General features: G+C 36.8%; 1 pseudogene; it reads right to left on the bottom strand.

Annotated features, from left to right (window-relative positions):
* Window positions 1-379: 379 nt before the first annotated feature.
* Window positions 380-1,121, bottom strand: LOC105712354 (small ribosomal subunit protein eS6-like; annotated as a pseudogene).
* Window positions 1,122-15,484: the final 14,363 nt, after the last annotated feature.

The raw sequence follows: 15,484 nt of genomic DNA, 5'->3' as shown, positions 1-15,484 counted from the left end.
TGCCCGCCTTGGTCTCCCAAAGTCCTGGGATTACAGGCATGTGACACCGTGCCTGGATCAATCGGTAACATTTTCTATATTACTTTATTTTTTAAAAAATCCTCATTATTGATTTCCTCCAGGTTTCATGCCTGACGAGGCAGATGTCTTATGCTGAGAATCCCTTCTGTGCCACCCATCCCCTGAAAAGAATCCCTTTACCGTGACTTCGTCTTCCACTACCACACAACAGGTTTGATTTTATCCACCGTTGGATTACTATATACCTATCCCCATTTTCTATGACCAGATTTTCCCTCTGTTCATTTACGTAGTTTTCTATCCACAATGAAAAGTCAACAGACATGTGAGTCTGATCTTATTTGTTACTCAAAAAATCTTATTTCTCACTGGATTCAGACTCAGAAGTAGAAGCTCACAGAGAGGAAAGTCTGTGTCTCTTCACAGTTTGTTCCTGGCGCCTCTTCTCTTTAGCCTCCTTCATTCTCTTGGCCAAAAGTTTAGCATATTCTGCAGCCTCTTCCTTATTGTTCTTAGTATGCTGCTGCTTCAGAGCAATACGTGCCATTTGTGCTGCAGGACACTTGGAGTAACAAGACGCTGAATCTTGGGTGCTTTGGTCCTAGGTTTCTCACCTTCTTTGTTTAAGGGCTTTCTTACAACATACTGGTGGACATTATCTTCTTTAGAGAGATTGAAAAGTGTGCAGATTCTGCTAGCTTTTGTGGGCTCCAGGCAACGAGGCACCGTGGTATTAGTCAGTCTAGGAATATTCTTCTCTCCTTTTTTTTACAATAATCAAGTTGAGAATGCTCAGAGTGGCATCCACAATGCAACCACGAATTGATTTTCTTTCACCACTTCTCTTTGGTCTGTAACAGGAATGCCCCTTACTCAGTAGCAGGTGGACACGGCCATGGGTCCAGACACTCTGCTTCCAGGGAAACCTTGTTTGTTGTTCCCATCACTGATTTGGACCAATAACCCTTCCATTCTTCACCCAGAGCATCAGCAGCAACTTCTGTGGCCATATGCTTCTCATTAAAAGTATAAAGTTTGCATTCATCTTCCACTTCAATAAGCTTCTGGCAGCCAGTGGCTGGGAAGTTGTTCAGCTTCATCTTGAAGCAGCTGAACGCCTCCGAGGCGCCACAGGAAAGAGGTCTATGTCACTTTTTTATGTCCAGACAATCAGCGAAACAGTAAAAAAGCCCAGCCTTGTAGCATTTTCCAGTTCCATTGTGTAAATGTCCCCACCACAGTGGATTACAAGTTACCACTATGATATCATAGAATGCAGAACTGGAAGGAGATTCATAGGAGCACCCCATTATACTATATGTTCACCATACAAATGCAATTGTTGTAAATTACCTGAGGAGCATAAATAATAATAATACGAAGTTAAATAATTAGGAAATGATGATTTTGAAAATTGTGTTGTTTTTAATATAAGTAATGTAATTTTAAGTTTATATGTCCGCTTTAATAAAATCTATTTTTCACAACTAGCTTGAAGAATTCTTGAAAAATTAACAATCAGCTCTCATAGGCTAGTGACAACTGGGTTCACCCCTGACTAGAAACATCTTTGCCTTCTACAACATGTAGAATTCCCAATATTTCAACAATCAAAATTGAGCTTGTGAATCAATCAAGAAAAATAACATCTTATGTTAGAGACAGCAATTTGAGAGAGGAATATCGGTCAGAAGAAACAAGGGGAAAGTAGAACTTGTAAAAGAGAGATGAAAATTTGAATTGGTTTTTTAAAGGCATCCTTAAGCAGATTTAAGTACAACACAAAAAGTTAAAGAATTTAGTAGATAAACAGAAGAATGAGATGATCACCACTGAGACACAAATCAATGATCTTGAAGATAAAAACAGAAATCATAAAAATAAAAATATCTTGAAATTTTGGAAAGTACATCATAAATCAATGCATCAGAGATTATGTCATGACAAAAAAAATTATACTCAGAATTATATGTCACTGCTTACTATGCAAATATTTTATATTTCTCCCAGCTTCAAAATATGCATATGGGCCGAGTGCAGTGGCTCATGCCAGTAATCCCAACACTTTGGGAAGTCGAGCTGGGCAGATCACTTGAGACCAATAGTTTGAGACCAGCCTGGCCTACATGGCAAAACTTCATCTCTACTAAAAAATACAAAATAATTAGCTGGGTGTGGTGGTGCATACCTGTAATCCCAGCTATTCTGGAGGCTGAGGCATGAGAATCACCTGAACCCAGGTGATTCTGCATTCCACATTGGGCTCTGTCTCAAAAACAAACAAAAAACTATGGTATTTTTAATGAACTAAATATTAACATGCTAACACAACACATAGGCTTTATGATTACTGCAATTCAAAAGTCATAATAAATTTTAAAACTAAAATCCTCCTATACCTATTGAGATGCATGCAGAAGGTTTTCCTGTTCAACACACTTATGTGGCACTATTTAGGGATATACCAAATGGCTCAGACACATAATGAAAACCACTTTAACATTTATATTAAAATGCTAATCTTACTTGTGAATATTAGTGGAATATTAGTATAATTTAACTTTTATAAAATTAGAGAAACTGCAGTTTAAAATTATTCTCCTTAATATTAGCAAATTGAATTCATGACTTGTACCATGTGCCACTTTTGTTTCCGAATAAACAAAATGTACCTTGATATGCCACTATAGAGCCAGCAGAGGGAGCTCATACTTTTTTGTTGTTTACAACTTACTAAAGAAAATTTTCTTTTAAAAGCTACTGTGTCATCTGGAACAGAAAACCAAACACTCCATGTTCTCATTTATAAGTGGGAGTTGAACAATGAGAACACATGGACATAGGGAGGGAAACATCACACACCAGGGCCTGTCGGAGGGTGGGGCAGGGGGTAGGGGAGGAATAGCATTAGGAAAAATACCTAATGTAGATGACTGATTGATGGGTGCAGCCAACTGCCATAGCCTGTATACCTGTGTAACACACCTGCACGCTCTGTGCATATATCCCAGAACTTAAATTATAAAAATAAAAATAAAAAAAAAAAGCTACTGTGTTTTAACCAATGAGTACCAAGAAAAAAGAAAAAAAAAGCTACTGGATTCTGAAAAATAATGTAGTTATTATTTAAATAATAAAAATATATTAGTAAACAAAAAGAACTCCATACTTTAGGTTGAAATAAGATACTATTTATTTTATGTAAAAATGCCAATTAAAATGATATTCTTTCAAGTTATCTTTCTTTTACTATAATTTTTTTAGAGACAGGGTGTCACTCTGTCACCCAGGCTGAAGTGCAGTGGTGTGAGCTCACTGCAGCCTCAAACTCCTGGACTAAAGCAATCCTCCTGCCTCAGCTTTCTGAGTAGCTAGAACTACAGGTGCATGCCACTATGCCTGGCTAATTTTTAAAATTTTTTGTAGAGACAGGGTCTTGCTTTGTTGCCCAGACTTGTCTCAAACTCTTGGCTTCAAGCAATCCTCCCACCTCAGCCTCCTGAGTTGTTGGGGTTACACATGTGAGCCACTGCACTCGTCTGCACTCAGCTATTCAATTTATTTTTCTAATAGCCTTTACTCAAAAACAAATGTTTGTAACAGATTTCTGGAGTAAACTAAAATGGAAACCTTCCAGCTACAAGCATAAAACATAATATATAAAAAATGACAAATATAACACACTTCAAATTTAATTCTTACACATAAAATTAAACACATAATTTAAACATATTCCCATTCACTCAATTTTCAGCCCCTTCAAAGACACAGATAAACACCATTATTAGTTTCTTATGTATCCTTTCAGAATTTCTTTATGAATATACAGACATATATGAAAATAAATCTTATTCTAATTGATTTTTTCTTATGCAAAAATAGCATATCATACACACTATTCTGGATCTTGCTCTCTTTACTAATATATCTTGGAAACCTTTGCATACGTCTATAGTAGAGGCTTTACACCTTTTTTTTAGATATGTGTAGTTTACAGCAAGCAAATTGTAAGAATACATAATTTATCCATTCTCATTTAATAAATTTTTGAGTTGTTTCCAACCATTTTCAATTTCTTCAAAATGACCTTATATATATTTGCCATTTTCTACATGTGAAGACTATATGTCTGAAGGATAAAGTCCCAAAAGTGGGATTGCTAGGCAAAAGGACATAAGCATTTGTAATAATGATGGATATTGCCAAATTACTTACTATGAGAGTTATAGCTACTTATATTCCCTCAGGAGCAATATGTCTATTTCCTCACAATATTTCCAACTGAGTCTTATCTAACTTTTGATGTTTGCCAGTCTGATAGATGAAATACGTATCCTCTGAGTATAATGTACTATTCTTATTATGAATTGAACATCTTTTAAATGTGTCAAAGCCATTTATATTTCCTTTCTGTTAACTTTCTGCTCATATTTTTTGCTCACTTTTGGGATCCTTTCCTAGTAAATTTGCAGAAGACCTTTATTGAGTAGGGAGATTACCCTTTGTGATATGTGTTGCCACTTTGTTAAGTCATTTGTCTTATTGTATTTATTTGGCATGAAAAAGTTTTCATATTTACGTAGCCAAATTTATCAATTTTCCTTAATGCCTTTTAGATTTGGGAGTCATAGAAAAGCCATCCCCACTCCTATAGTATAAAGAATTCTCTCACGTTTTCTTCTAGTATTTTCATGTTTTTTAAATTTTTCATTGAAATATTTAGATTTGGACTTTACTCACAAATAAAGTACAGTGTGAGTTAAGGATCCAATTCTGTTTTTCCAAATGGTTACCAAAATGTTCCAATACCACCTATGTCAAATAGTAAATTTTCTTATGATTTTAATTCTATTTATTTACTTTTTACCTGATTATTGGTGCTTATATAATATGTTTTATTATTCTGTAATTCTGGACACTCCTCATTGCTTTTCCTTTTCAGAGTTTTCGTGGCTATTGGACTGTTTAATTTTCCATATGAGTTTTAGGATCAAACTGTGTACTGAAAACAAAGTTATTTGTTATTTGCTTTTCATTAATATTTTAAATAAAATTTGTAAATATATATATATATAAAATACTAATTCTTGCTTTTCAGTTTTTAAATGCCTTTCAGAAGCAGTTTACAGTTGTTTATATTGCATTCTTTTTCATTTTAATTTTTTGTTCCTATTATAAATTGGATTTTTAAAATTATATATTATGTTGTCGTATGTATATTTTCTACCTCACTACCCTACTGAATTTTTCTATTTTTAAGTTTTCTATGTACTAATAGTAATACTAATAGTGATAGTTTTAAATTCTTTCCAATTTTGTATCTCAACTTTATTTCTCTTGTATTATTTATTTTTTCAGTAGCAAGACTACAATAATAATTAAAGCGATCAGAGTTCGCAGACTTGTCTTGTCCCTGGCTTTAATGAGAAATGCTTGTAAAGTTTGATCATAATTATGATGTTAACTTTTGGACATATATAGGTATAATTTTCATTGAAAGGAAATATCAATGTATTTCTATTTCATTAAAATTTTTTCAATAATAAGTAGTTGAATTTTGTCAAATGCCTGTTCACCATCTGTGGAGGTCATTATATGATTCAGGATTATATGATTCAGGATCATATGATTTTTCACTGTGTATGTATTAACATTATTATATGTACTAATAAAGATCTGTGAAAGTTGTCAGAATCAAAGTGGAGTTATTTATGTTAAAAATCCTGACAAATGGAGCCAGGAAGGCCATGAAGGGAGGGTTGTCATGCATGAATGCCTGATAACAATAACAAGAACTATCACAAAAGACTGCAAAAACCACAACCTTGCACAAAGGGCATTGCAGCCTTACACACACACAAAAAAATACTTCTTCGAGGTCGTCTGCCCAGCAACTGCCTGTCCAGCCTCAGACTGGTGTCACTCTTGTTATTGATCTTTGTAGCCAAATATAATTATCTCAAAACAATTAGTTAATCCTCCTTGTTTTTCCTTTAAAAAAATTTTTTTTCTTTTTTTAACTCCTTGAATATACACATAGTTTACTGTGGCACATGTATTCCCATTGCAATATCCATTCTCAAACAAATACCGTTTTTTAAAGAAAGCCTCTCTCTATGTTATTTAGGTTGACAATTCTAATATTGAAGTTTTCCTGCATTATTGAAATAAATCCCAAATCGTGATAGTTTATTTTTTTATTGCCATGCTGGGTTCTCTTTGATATCACGTGTTTAATATTTTTTGCACCAATATTCAAATAGATCAGTATACAGGTTTCTGTGCATGTTTTTCAGATAGTGAATCACTATTTACTCACTTTATAAAAATGAACTCAGTAATTTTTTTTCCTCTTGCTCTGGAACATTTTAAAACAGCACTGGAATTATAAGATCTTGAAAGGTTTAGTTACATTCCCCTAGAGCTGTCTGGATCTGGGCCTTTTGAAGAGTTAGCTCTTTACTTCCTTTATTTCTCTTATGGTAGTTGATCTCTTTAAAAGTTTTCTGTCTTCAGAGTTTAGCTTTCATCAATAATTTTCCTAGAAAATTATACTTCTGTTTTAGTTTTTCTAATGTTTTGGTGCAGTTTTAAGCAAAATAGTCTCATGATTCTAAGTTCTTCTGTTTCTTATTTTCCTCTTTATTTTGTATTCTTTTTCTTGATTATCTTAGCTAGTTTATTTACCTGATTTTTCAAATTACTAACTCTATAATTGTATTCTTGAGCTCTACTTTTTCTTTTAGATTTCTAACTCACCAATTTTTGTTTTTATCTGTGTTAATTCCTTTCTTTTGCTTTCCTTTGCTTATTTTGTAATTCCTTGTCAATCTTTTGAGAAAGATGCGTGATTCACTTATTTTCACTTTTATTCCTGTAACTATTAAAATGCTAGAAATTTTTCTTCTCGGAATTGCTTGAGAAAATTGTTTTAAAATCCTAGTTAAGGCTGAATGCGGTGGCTAACGCCTGTAATCCCGGCACTTTGGGAGGCTGAGGCAGGTGGATCACAAGGTCAGGAGATCAAGACCACCCTGGCTAACGCGGTGAAACCCCGTATCTACTAAAAATACAAAAAATTAGCTGAGCATGGTGGTACATGCCTGTAGTCCCAGCTAGTCGAGAGGCTGAGGCAGGAGAATCGCTTGAACCCGGGAGGCAGAGGTTGCAGTGAGCCAAGATCACACCACTGCACTCCAGCCTGGGTGACAGAGTAGACTCTGTCTCAAAAAAAAAAAAAAAAAAGAAAAAGAAAAAGAAAAAGAAAAATCCTAGTTAAGCGAAAATACTATCCCAATAGTAACAGAAATGAAAAAGAAAATTCAAATCAGAGTCACAAGCTGAGGCTTCTGCCAGTCATGGTTGGGAGGAGGGAACATCTCATAAGTAGAAACCTCAAGCCTTTACTTATGTAGGTTTTTAGTCTTTATTTATACTATTTGTGTATATGTGTTATGAAAACTCATTCCAAAAAACTGAACTAAAACTAGGTTGATGATATATCTGGCCTGGATACTTCCAACATTTCAAAATCAGGACACAATGGAATTCCAACAGAGAAAATGTGATTCAACCAGGATTGCCTCCTACTTTAAAAAATTACCTTGCTATAAATACAATAGAGATTTAAAACAGCATAAAAAGAATCTTACCTCATGCCAAGATATTTGAAAATTTAGGTGAAAAGGACAATTTCCTAGAAAAACTAATAAGGAAAAATTAGAATTCTGAATAGAAATGGCTAAAAGATTGAGTTCGTAATTAGAAATCTACCTACCAACTTACTCTCTGTGACACAAATGCGATTTATCCAATATTCACTTTACCATCGATAAAATACCATTCTTTCATGGTAATGGAATGTTTAGTTGAGCACATTACACTTAATAAGTGTGACAAAAGAGTGAATAAGTCACTATGATATGTAGTAGTAGTATAATAGTTTTGTTATTAACATGAGTTCCTTATTTGTTTACAGTATGTCTTTATAAAATTTACATATAGTGACATGCACAGATCTTAAGTGTGCTATTGCATGAGTCTGAACAAATGACCTACCTGAGAAAGAAAATACAGAAAAATACCATCACCACAAAGTTGCCTCATGCTCTCTTCACAGTGAATGCCCACCCCTCCACCCAGAGACAACCACTGTTCTAGTACTGTGTAAATAGAATCACAGGGCATGTACTCTTTCGCATAAGCTTTCTTTCACTCAGCATTGTTTTAGAGATTCATCCATGTTGTTGTATATATCTGTATCACATTCATTTTTATTTTTGAGTAGTATTCCATTGCATGAATATACCAACATTTTATCCATGCTCTTGTTGATACTGTTTTGTTTAAAGGATTAAGAATAAAGCTGCTACAAGCATTCTTGTACATGTCTATTTCCAGATACACATTTTTATTTCTTTGGAGCAAAGTTTAGCTTATATTTATGTAAAAATATGTGTATTTCTTATTTTTGAAGGATCTTTTCCGTGGATATAAGTTTGTAGATTTACAGTACTTTTCTTCCAGCCCTTTAAAAATGTTGTGCCACTGTCTTTTGGGTCTCCATTGTTTTTGAAGAAAAGTTGGCAGTCATATCATGGTTCTTCTGTATGTGATGTGTCATTTTACTCTGGTTGCATTCAAGATTTTCTCTTTCTCTTTGATTTGCAGCAATTTGATTATGATATTATTTTCTTCATATTTTTCTAGTTGGGTTGTCTGAGGTTCTTGATTTCGTTCATTTATGTTTTTAACAAATGATTAAGTCCAATATTTTTTAGGGTTTATTCCCCACTTGCTTCTCTTTCTAGAAACCTAATTTATGTATATTATATTTTTTTTCAGTTGTCTCACAGGACCCCAAGGGATTTTTTTTTTAGTTTAATTTCCATCTTTTTTCTCCTGTTTCTCAGAGTAGATAATTTTGATTGCTGTATCCTCAAGTTGAGTGACTCTTTCATAATCTCTAAATGGCTGTTAAGCCCACACATTATTTTTTTTAATTGCAGATATTATTTTTTCATTTTTTCTCTGATATTTCCTATTTTTTCAATCACTAAGAGCATATTTTCTTTTATATCCTTGAGCACAGCATAATAGCTGCTTTAAAATCCTCGCTAATCCCAACATTTGAATCATCACAAGGTTGGTCTTCATTGATTGTCTTTTCTTATAAGTATGGGCCATATGTAGTCATTGTCTATGTGTTATAAAAATCATATTGTGGAGACTTTGGATTCTGTAACATTTCTTGGAAGATTATAGAATTTTTAAATTAATAAACTTTATTTTTTAGAGTAGTTCACAGCTGAATTGATCAGAAAGTTCAGACTTCCCATATACTCCTGTCCCCACACATACACGATCTCCTCAACTATGGACGTTTCACACAACATTGGAATATTTGTTATAATTGAACTTATACTGACACATTGTTATCATCCAAAATGCATAGTTTACACTAGAACTCACTTTTGGTGTCGTACATTCTATGGATTTTGACAAATATATAACGACATCTATTCACCATTGTAGTATCATACAGAATAGTTTCACTGCTCTAAAAATCTTCTGTGTTCTGTCAATTCATCCTTCCCTCTCTGCAACTTTTGGCAACCATTGACCTTTTTTGCTGTCTCTAATTTTGCCTGTCTCAGAGAGTCATATATTTGGAATCATACAGTATATAGCCTTGTCAGATTGGCTTCTCTCACTTAGTAATATGCATTTAAAGGTTTCTCTATGTCTTTTGATGACTTGATAGCTCATTTCTTTCTAGTGCTGTACCTTTCTAGTGCCACTTTTTTCCTTAAATGTTGACTTATATCTAGCTTCTGCCTGATTTTACTCTCCAGTTCATTCAGGTATTTATTTTTTTAAGCAATTTTAAAAATCAGAATCTATATTGAATGGTTATTCTGATGTAGATAATGGAGTTTAGTGAAAAAGATTAGATACAGGAAGCCCCAAGTAACTGACTAAATGATGATGGCCTGAAACGGGACAATAATAACATAACCAGGTCAAAAGCTAAGGATATCTACAAGCTCATTTTGGCAAAGTTTTGTGATTCTAAGCTGTCGCACATTGACCTATCCAAATTTTTTGTCAGAATATGGAAAAGATGAGATTAAAAAGTTGAGGTAGTAGTGGCCAGCATTATTGATTGCTTTTCACCTATAATTCATAAATGAGGAAAAAAATAAAAAGAAATGCTTATCATTTTAAGATATTCGTATACAATTTCTCCTTATATTACATCTACACGAAATAAACCAAAGCATTTCCGGAGGTACCATTGATGTCTGATTGCAGAGATGTATCACATTAGCTAGAAATTTTGTCAGCTACTAGAAATAGAGACCTAACTACAATGACTTAAATGCCTAATAGTTTATTATTTTACATAAAAAATGTTCAGAAATGGGTGAATATGGAGTTCCATAAAGACAACAGGAATCTAGGCCTTTCTATCTTTCTACCATGCCTTTCTTAATACATGCCTTTCATCTTCAAAGTCATAAGATGGCCACTGGTGACCCATCTGGAGTGGCTGCTGCCATGACGCTGGCTGGAGTAGGGGAGGCGCAGCCATGGCTTCAGGTTCCCCAGAGCTTGCAGGAGCCAGCAACATGCAGAAGCCCCACCCACTTGTGAGTCAGCAGGGTGGGAGCTTTGTGCTCCCCAGTGCGGCTGTGGACCTAGGTATCTCTGCACTCTTGGGGGTGGGAAGCTCCTATACCCCCACAGACTCGGAAGTGCCTGCTCCTGCTGCCTGGCCTTTCCCTACTCCTGATGCCTGCTCCAATTTTGGAGCAAGGTTGTGACCTAGCCCAGGCACTGTCATGACCTGGCTGCGTGTGTGTGCACTTTGGGCAGTGCTGACACCAGCCCCCTGCCACTTCGGCTTCCTCTGGACTTTGGGCTCCTACAAGCATGAAAGGAAGTCCAAGGAGAGTTAAGGGCAGCTCTGTATGGGCCTCTAGGCACCCCTAAGCATGAACAGCAACTGCTGTTAATAGATGGCAGGTTGACAACAGCAGGAGGCAGGCAGGCTCCTGGGAGGAAAGGGGCAGGTTCCTGGTGAAGCCCCACTTTCAAGCCAGGGATGACCTGAAGCCTGGGGGCCTGGCTGCGACTTCTGTGAACTGGAGTGAGAATTTATGGTACATGCCCACCTATGGCCCAATCAGCATGCACTTTTTCCCTTCTGAAGCCCATACAAACTTTGGCCTACACCAGAGTTGACAGATGATGGAATAACCTGCCTGTGGAGAGGAGCTAGCCACTGAGGGTCTCCTCTGAACTGTTTTGGCAGGCAGTAAAGTACCTTTTTGCCTTGCTCATTGTCTGCATACCTAATTCTTCCTGAAGGCAGACAAGAACTAGGGAACCGTTAACCGTGGGATTAAAAGAGCTGTAACACAAATAGAGCTGAAACATGCCCCTCCACTCGCCATGTTGTGGGTGATGAGGAGAGAAGAGAGAAGAGCAGAGCTGTGGCCCTTAGGGGAGCCCAGACCTAGGGTTTCCCTGAGCCAGGGCTGTGACAACCCGTCTTTGGGGTTCTGTGGTTCCTGGCATCTCCAAGCTTCCAGGTGCCACTGTGTTCCCCTTGTCCAGATGCAGGTGCCTGCTGCAGAAGCCATGTGCAGTGTTTCATCCAGCTGCAGCCTTGCACAGAGCTGGCACCTATGCCAGTGCCTGGAGCTGCCTGCCTCGCTGCAGCAGCCAATGTTCCTGGGTGTGCACAGTGGCTAAACCCCACACTTGCTCGCCCACACACCCCTTGCCACTCTGTGCCTGGCTCACACTTGTCAGATGTGGGATCTGGGCTGGTAGCGCGAGCTGAGAGCAGCCTGCCAGGCCGAGTGGGTGGATGAGCCCAATGGGCACAAGTAATACTCAGGCAGAAGGCATTGCTAGCCACAGAGGTTTCTGGCTGGTGAAGCGACAGCCTAAGGATCCCATGACACAACCATTATATGTTCATTCCAGGCAGAATTAAGCAGAAGAGCAAGGAGCAAATGGACTCATCCGAGCTTCTGTTAATAAGAGCTTTCTAATAAATCCCATCCTATACCTTCTGCTTATATCTCTTTGGCCTGTATCTAGTTACATGGTCATGCCTATCTATGAAAGAGGCTGTGAAGTGCATTTTTAAAGTGGGGACCATTGACATCTTGAATAAAACTTATGTTACTGAGAATAAGGGGAAAATGGAATTGAATAAGCAACGAGCTATCTCTACCACACGCACCAAATGATTTAGGCAGAGCTCTATTCACAAACTTAAGTGAAAAGAGAAGGAGACAGAGGAGGAGGCAGGAGGGCAGAAGAAAGGAAAGAAATATTAGCAAACCTCAGTTATCTCTATACAGGCATACCCAAATCTAGGTGTTTAAATAATCATTAAATAAAAAGAAACTGCTTCTTTTTATTCCTCATCTCTGCTTTCAACAGAGTTTGAAACAGGCTTAGACATATTCCTTCTTCATGTTAGGGAGATAGCTGCTAGAAAGACCAGGCTTCCATTTTTTCAGTTTAGCAATCCCAGTGGAAAGAGATCACCCATTTCTTAATAATTTTGGTATGAGTTATGAGGGCGACTCATGGTCCTCGGTATCACATTTCATTTCTTTAGATAGACCATGCACTGCTTTGATTGGTCATACCTGTTTCATGGACCCCCATCCCCCTGGGTTAGTCCCAATTATATCAGATAAACTAAGTTGGAGGAGGCATGGTTCCCTAAAAGAAACTCAGCATGCTGACGCCAGAAAAAGGTGAATAGACGCCAGGAAGGCAAAAATAGTATGCCTGATGCAGAGGGTAAAAACCTAGAAGAAAAAAATTATAATTTAGGCACTTCCAGTCTAGAAATGAAAAGGCAAACTAGGAAACATATTGGAGATTTAATAAATTCCTTGTATGATTTTCTATTGTCTTTAATAATATTCAATGATACATTATCCACAGGGAGAAAGTATACCACAAGCCAATGCTGGTAATACTTTCAGTTTTCTGAAAAGCCTTTACAGTTTTAAAACAACCAGTGAAATGCCAAGAAGCGGATTTGCATAAGCACACTATTTTTAGGGATATTTATTTGTGGCAACTATTTTAATACCTAAATCATGAAGATTCAAAGAGATGCACAATCATAAGTTAATCCTGTCAACACTCTGTAATATAAGCTCTGGGGAAAAGATTATGAGGAGAATAGGGCACAAAGCAATGACGTGGTTTTTTCCAAGGTCATGAATTGAATCAGTAGCCAACCAAAGCTGCTGACTCCCAAAATACGTGACTCATTCTTTTCCACATTTTCCATACCTTATTTTAGTTTATCACAACGATTGGTCTTTCTTAGCATTTTTTTGTAGCTGATTGGCAGGAAATAAAAATGGTCATATGTTTGAAACTCAGCATCATCTGCCCTAGGGAAATAATAAACAAAACAGGAGAGCAAAATACTCAAATAAAGAAGCAAAACAGGGGCACATCAAAAAAAAGTCTACGGAGAAAATTTACCCTAGTAGCTAAGGATAATTGATAGTAGAGCATAAATTGAGATATCAGAACTCTCAGTGTTCAGTATGACAGTGAGTACACTTAAGACTAACTGCCTTTTTTTCTCAGTTAACATAATTTCATACTTACAGAAGTTTCAAGAACTGTACAAAGAATTCCAGAAGAATCTTTACCCAAATTCCCCAAATGTTAACTTTTATTTCTTCTCCTCCTCCTTCTCTCTCTCTCTCTAAACCCACACATACACACACACACACACACACACACACACACTACAAATACATCTTTGTAGCCATTTAAAAGTAAGTTGTAGACATTTTTCCAAAGAAGACACAAAAATGGCCAACAGGTGCTCAACCTCTCTAATAATAAGGGAAATGCAAATTAAAACCACTATGTGTTATCACCTCACACCCATAAAGATGGCTGTTATCAAAAAGACAAGAGATAATAAGGATATGAACAAAAGGGAACACTGACACACAGTTGGTGGGAATGAAGATTGGCATAGCCATTACAAAAAACAGTGAGAGGTTCCTAAATAAATTAAAAATAGAACTACCATATAACCAAGCAATTCCTCTTCTGTGTATACACCCAAAAGAGATGAAATCACTATCTCATAAAGATACCTGCACTCTAATGTTTATGGCAGCATTAGTCACAATGGTCAAGATATGAAAACAATCTACGTGTCCATTGACAAATGAATGGATAAAGAAAATGCGTGTGTATATGTATACATATACATATGTATACAAACACACACACATGTGCCCACACACACACAGGAATATTATTTGGCCTTAAAAAAAGGAAAGCCTGCTATTTTACACAATTTGGAACAACCTGAAGAACATTATGTTAAGTAAATATTACATGACCTCACTTACATGTAGAATTTTTTAAAACAGACCTCAGGCTGGGCACAGTGCCTCACGCTGGTAATCCCATCACTTTGGGAGGCTGAGGTGGGCAGATCACGAGGTGAGGAGATCAAGACCATCCTGGCTAACACGGTGAAAACCAGTCTGTACTGAAAATACAAAAAATTAGCCATGCGTGGTGGTGCGCACCTATAGTCCCAGCTACTCGGGAGACTGAGGCAGAAGAATCACTTGAACACGAGAGGCAGAGGGTGCAGCGAGCCAAGATTGCGCCACTGCACTCCAGCCTGGGTGACAGAGCAAGACTCCATCTCAAAAAAAAAGAAAGGAAAAAAAAGACCTCAAATATACGCAGCTAGAAAATGAAACAGTAGTTACTATGGCATGGGAGGCAGAGTGAAGAAGAAATGGGGAGATGTATGTCAGAAGATACCAAACAGAAGATACGTAGGATGAACAAGTCTAGAGATCTAATGTACAACATGAGGACTAAAGTCAATAAAATTATATTGCATTATAAATTTTTTTTCTTTTTTCTTTTTTTTTTTTTGAGACGAGTCTCTCTCTGTTGCCAGGCGCCAGGCTGGAGTGCAGTGGTGCAATCTCGGTTCACTGGAACCTCTGTCTCCTGGGTTCAAGCAATTCTCCTGCCTCAGCCTCCCAAGTAGCTGGGACTACAGGCGCGTGCCATCACGCCTAGCTAATTTTTGTATTTTCTAGTAGAGATGGGGTTTCACCATGTTGGCCAGGATGGTCTGGATCTCCTGACCTCGTGATCCGCCTGCCTCGGCCTCCCAAAGTGCTGGGATTACAGGCGTGAGCCACCACGCCTGTCTGTATTATAAATTTTTAAGTAGATCTTAGCTGATCTTACCATGAAAACAGAAACTATGTGAGATAATACATATGTTAATCACGTTCATCAAAGTAACCATTTTACTTACTATATGTATACCATAACATGTTGTAACTCTTAAATAAATAACATAAAATTTATTTTTTAAAAGATAAGTTGTAGATATAATGACTTTTTCCTGCTATAC

This window comes from Aotus nancymaae, unplaced genomic scaffold (assembly GCF_030222135.1).
Source record: "Aotus nancymaae isolate 86718 unplaced genomic scaffold, 86718_ANA_hifiasm-v0.15.2.pri h1tg000048l, whole genome shotgun sequence".
Lineage (NCBI taxonomy): Eukaryota > Metazoa > Chordata > Mammalia > Primates > Aotidae > Aotus > Aotus nancymaae.
The sequence above is the reverse complement of the archived record's forward strand: the minus strand, read 5'-3'. Positions and strand labels throughout refer to the sequence as shown.